The sequence below is a fragment of the Dipodomys spectabilis genome, unplaced genomic scaffold (genome assembly GCF_019054845.1).
Source record: "Dipodomys spectabilis isolate Male_0828 unplaced genomic scaffold, ASM1905484v1 ptg000266l, whole genome shotgun sequence".
NCBI classification, from domain to species: Eukaryota; Metazoa; Chordata; class Mammalia; order Rodentia; family Heteromyidae; genus Dipodomys; species Dipodomys spectabilis.
In genome coordinates, this window is record NW_024870943.1 from 1,544,752 (window position 1) to 1,550,188 (window position 5,437).

The window sequence follows — 5,437 nt, forward strand, 5'->3', positions numbered from 1 at the left end:
AACTGTCTTGACTTAGGAGAAGGTACAAGGGGAGGATGAGGCAGATGGAAGAGAGACACACAATGTTGAACAGGTATATACATAAAGCTGTGCATTCAATACATGATTTTGGTCACATTTTCACAACATAGTTATTTTCTTGTATATCTTAATAAGTAAGCCTGTAGTAAAAGACTAAGCCTATATATCAAAGCAAATTCAATACAACATTCATCTTCAAGTTTCATAAATATATGCAATTCTAATTATAAAGTCTCTACAATACATCTGCACATTTTCTTAGACTAACATAATACCCAGACTCATGGAAGTCTCCTGTTAAGTAGTTAATTTTGCCTAGATTTGAAATTATTTTAATAAGCATTCAATGAAGCCAGAAACAAACGTACTGTAACATTTGGAATCTACCCAAGTTTTAAAGGGGGGAGAGAGGGAGGGAGGGGGAAGGGACAGAGAGAAGGAAAGGGAGAGAGAGAGAGGGAAAGAGAAGCAGCAATTCCATAAATGAGAAGGGAACTCAATCCCTTACTTTCTTTTGCTTTTTGCGTCAGTTGTTTGGAAAACAGTAGAAGCAGACATGAGGTTTTCTATATATTGTCCAAGAACTTAGTTTTCTGATTTTAGCTTCAGGTTTTCTTTCTTAACTGCATCTACTCTTGCTGAGAGATCTTCAAGTGTGTGTTGGAGTTTCAGCACTTGATTAGTAAGTCGTGTTTTTCGTTCACTTCCATCTGATTTTCAGCATCAACATCCATGTCAGCATTCATCATCCTGGGCACTGAACTGTGCCTCGAACAGAAAAATCCTGATGAAGGGTCGTCAGAGGCACTGGGAGGGGCAGAATCCGAAGATCACGCCCCCGGCCAGGGACTCCAGCACTGACTGACCAGGCTCCATCTTCTTGATTCGTTCATCCACAGTTGGGCCTTTGACTCCACTGCTCTGAACCAGGCTGACTTTACTCCACACAAACATGTCCAGTGTCACTCGTTTCTCTGCAGACACCATGGAGCTTCTGGGTTGTTTCTTGGCTGTGGTGAATAGTGCCGCAGTAGATATGGTGTTCAAGGACCAACATATTCTTGAGAATATACCTACATATTTCATTTTCTATTGTCTTTTTTTTTCGGTCGGTTGTAGGACATGAACTCTGGGCCTGGGCGATGTTCTTCAGCCCTTCAGCTCAAGGCTAACACTCTACCACCTGAGCCACAGCAACACTTCTGGCTTTTTCTGCTTAGGTGATGCTGAGGAATTGAACCCTGGTCATCATGCATGCAAGGCAATCAGTCTACCACTGAGCTACCTGCCCAGCCCCTCATTTTCTATTCGTTTTTTTTTTGGTCGGTCATGGGGCTTGAACTCAGTCTGGGCACTGTCCCTCAGCTCTTCAGCTCAAGGCTAGTGCTCTACCATTTAAACCACATTGCCACTTCCAGCCTTTGCTGCTTATGTGGTGCTGAGGAATCAAACCCAGGGCCTCCTGCATGCAAGGCAAGCAGTCTATCACAGAACCACCTTCCCAGACCCTCTTTTGCTTTTGAAGACAGGGTCTCAACTGTGTAGTCCAGGCTAGCCTTGAACCTAGTATCCTCTTGCCTCAGCCTTCTCAGTGCTGGCATTTCAGGTGCACATCACTAAGCCCAGCTGCATTTTTTACATAACTGTTCATCAGTTCCATTGTGATCCCAAAGGGATGCTTAAATGCCTTGATGAGAGGATCATCTCCAGGGAAGCTCTCAGTTACTTTTCACCTTCCTGGGACATAGGACCACTCTTCACCTCAATGCAGCTTCTTGGTCTGCCATGCCCTGGGGAAGGAGGCCTTCTGTGCCCACCAGGGTTAGCTGTTCTCAGTGATGTCACTGCACTCAGCACACGGGACGTCATTGTGCTCTGTGCACTGGAGCAAGGCAGGAGAAGCACACAGGGGAAGGTTTGCAGTCTGCTGCTGTGGTCACAATCAGAGCCTTGAGGTGAGGACACTGTACCCCAGGCTGGCCTAGGCTGGTGTCCCTTGCTCCCAGCCTGGTTTCTGCAGGGGAGGGAGTGTCTCACCGCTGCTTTCTCTCTTCATGTGCACATACTATGAGAATTTGTTGCAACTGTTCTCTGGGTCTGTTGGGAGAAATAGCCTCACCCAGTGGCTTACATTCGCAACTTCTATGGGGATCTACTCTGCACTCCTCTCCTCACTTGAGGCCTAGTTATGGTTCTTGATTTTCTTGGGCTTATGGATGTATCCTCAGCCTCCCCCTGTCTCTGTTCCCAGACTGTGCCCTCTGTATACTGAGTCTTCTCCAGCTGGAGTGCTTAGGAGGACACTGTGGTTGGCTCTAGGACCCACCCTCAATTCAGAGTGAACTTATCATGGGATGTTGAAACACTCACCCACAGACACTACTTTCCTGTTCACCAGCACTGGCTCGGGACTGGGAAATAGCTTACAGGCCATGTGTAAAGAAAAACAAAATTCCCTGACTTTTCTCCACATTGCCACCACAGTCAACAGAAAAGCTGTGGCCCTGAAAATCTGAGCATTTCTCCCCAGTAGCAAGCAAGCATTTCCTTTTTCTTTAATCTGAGACTAGGACTTGAAGTAGTTATCTGATGCTTTTGCTCATTGGCAGGTGCTCTACCACCTGAGTCATACCTCCCACCCCAAGCATTTCCTCATGGAACAGCAGACACAGCTTGACCCCTCTAATTCAGTTCACTTCTCACCCTAACTTCCCCTGCTGTGGATGTGAAGGCCCAGCTTGCTTGCCTGTGTTTATGACTCTGCCCCGACGTGGGGATGATCAACTCAAAGGAATCAGGACTGGGGACAAATCCTCACAGGTTCACCATAAAGGATGCCACTGAAAAGATTTGGATGGCAAGGCCCATGGGAGCTGAGTGCCTTGTCTACACCCACTATGCTCCTCAAACCTTCACATCTTGAGCTCTCTGCAAGCTCTCAAAACCTCTCATATTGTACTTTTTTAATGCAGATTTCACTGGATGGGGAAGACTGTGTCAAAGTGCGATCAAGCAGAAAGGGTGTGACAGGATGCTGACAGGGTCAGGCTGGGGGCCTAGCAGAGCCTCCGCCTGCACTCTGTGGCACTCCTGTTGGCATGTGGGGCTGGACCCTTCCCAAAAGTGGTAAAGGGATGTACTGTCAGACACTGGTCAGGATTCTGCTGTGATGGCTCTGAGATGGAAAAGCTGGGTGCAGTAGTTACCATGGCCATCCTCTGAAACAAAGCTCAGGTTCTATGGCCTGCATTCCAGAGGGAGTTAATGAGCCAGAAACTGAGCACCCAGATCCAGCTGTACAGTCCAGTCCCACCTGTACATTCTTGGGTTCCCGTTCACCCATGGTGTTACCCACAGCACGGCTGTGTGTAGAGCACATGGGCAGCAAAGATGGTGCTGAGAGAGGTAGTTGAGTGGGCAGAGCCCGATTTGCATTACGTTTATTGCAGAATCAGAGGGTGGAAGCTTAGATGCATGATAGGGTGTTAACTTGACAGTGATCGGTTCCTTTCCTCCCCTGCCATGCCACCCACTCTTTTTTTGCTTTAAAAAGGGCTTGTTGTGTGTTAATAAATGAGTTTTTCTGCTTGACTTGACTCTCCACTGTGTCTGATTGTCTCCCAGGCAAAGGGAGGCTGGGGAACCGGTGAGCTGCCACACTTACATTTCCTTGGACCCCGTCCATCTTCGAGGAACAGACAAAGACCCGACATCTGGCACCCAACTTGGGGCATGAAAGGAAAAGATGCTGGCCGAGGCTAAGCAGTCCCTCAGGGTAAGTGAAACACTTAGTATGGGTAATGCTATCTCACAGAAGAAGGAGGATGAGGCAACATTAGGCCTTAGGGAGTAATGGAGGACTTGGGAAGTGGGAAGGAAAAGGAATGGTCAAATTCGACCGAGAATGCACTGAAACATGCACAGTGGAAGCCCAAACAAGGGTGAAAGTTACCCCTCTGACTCAGGTGCCCCTGATGGTCTTGGCCCCCTCCCTATTCCCCTGATTGGAGTGGAGGTACCTCACCCTATGGGACCTCCGACAGGGACCTGCAAGACCTGGACCCCTACCAACCTTCCACAGAGGGGCCAAGGGCTGGGGAAGTAACATACTCGGAGGCCTACCCTGCAAAGGAAGAGCCACCTGGGAGCCCAGATCCTAGGCCATAGGATTTGCTTCCCCAAGCATATCCAGTCAATCTGGCAACAGGAACTAATAGACACTTGGAATGGTATCCATGGGAAAGTAAGGACATTAAAGAGTGCTGCAAGGCAGTGGTGGAGGATGGCCCGAAATCTCCTTGGGCCCAGACCTTATTACAGGACATTGCTTATCACCCATGTGTCCCTAAGGACTGGCTGGATGTGGCCAAAGCCATCCTCACCAGTTCTCAGTTTATTAAATGGTGTGCTTTCTTTAAGGAGGAATGCAGAGTGTGGGTGGTGAATAACTGGCAGGTTCCACCCGAGATACCTATTACTTCTGCCATGTTAACAGAGACACGGGAAGGGCACTCCACTGTGCCCAACAGGCCACAATACCTGGTCCGTACTGTGAGGCAGGCAGGACTTGCCGCATGGTACAAACTGGATGATGGGCCTACGGAGTCCCCCAGAGCAGGAGTGAGACACAAACCTGGTGAGCCTCTAGCTGAGTTTGTAGACTGAGTCCAACAGAATATTAACTGCAAGCTGCAGCTAGGGAACCTCCGAGATCTGTTTGTAAAGCTGCTGGTCTGGGAAGGGATGAATGCAGACCACCACATGGCCTGTGCAGGATTGAGAGAGAGTTCCCTGAGCAGATGGATGGTGGCCTCGCAGGATGTGGGAACGCAACAGCACCAGTCCTAATCACTAGCTTTAGCCTTACAGGCTCAGACATCGGCAATGACTGAGGCTATTACCCATCACCTGCAGCCCAGGGCCAAGGAACCCCAATACCATTGGGGAGAGGGACTTGTTTTAAATGTGGGCAGGACGGGCACTTTAAGAGGGACTCTTTACAGCAATCCCCCACCAACTGCCCCCTACACCCTGCCCCAGGTGCAGGGAGAGATACCATTCGGAAAAGGATTGTCAATCCAAGTTTGATTTAGATGGAAAGCCTTTAAACTAGGGTAGAGGCATTCTCCAGCCTCATTAACTCAAGGAGGGACACCCTCTGCTGCAAAGCCCAGGCAGCCTCGTGGCAGGATGACCCAGGCCCATTGGACCGCCCCCCCTGGTGGAGGGACCCCGCCCTATAATGAGCATTCTCATAACATAGGTGGGAAGCAGTTTCACTGCTTAACTGACACTGGGGCAAATCGAACCATACTCAGGGAGGAGGAAGTGCCCTTGGACTGGAAGCTTGCACCTGGGCCTCCGATATTGGGGGTAGGGGGCAACTCCCAGTCCAAAGAGATGGTCACCCTTATGA

At 49.2% G+C, this 5,437-nt stretch overlaps 1 pseudogene; it reads right to left on the reverse strand.

The window, feature by feature from the left end:
- Window positions 1-395: 395 nt before the first annotated feature.
- LOC122125490 lies at window positions 396-770 on the reverse strand (annotated as a pseudogene).
- Between the last annotated feature and the right edge of the window lie 4,667 nt (window positions 771-5,437).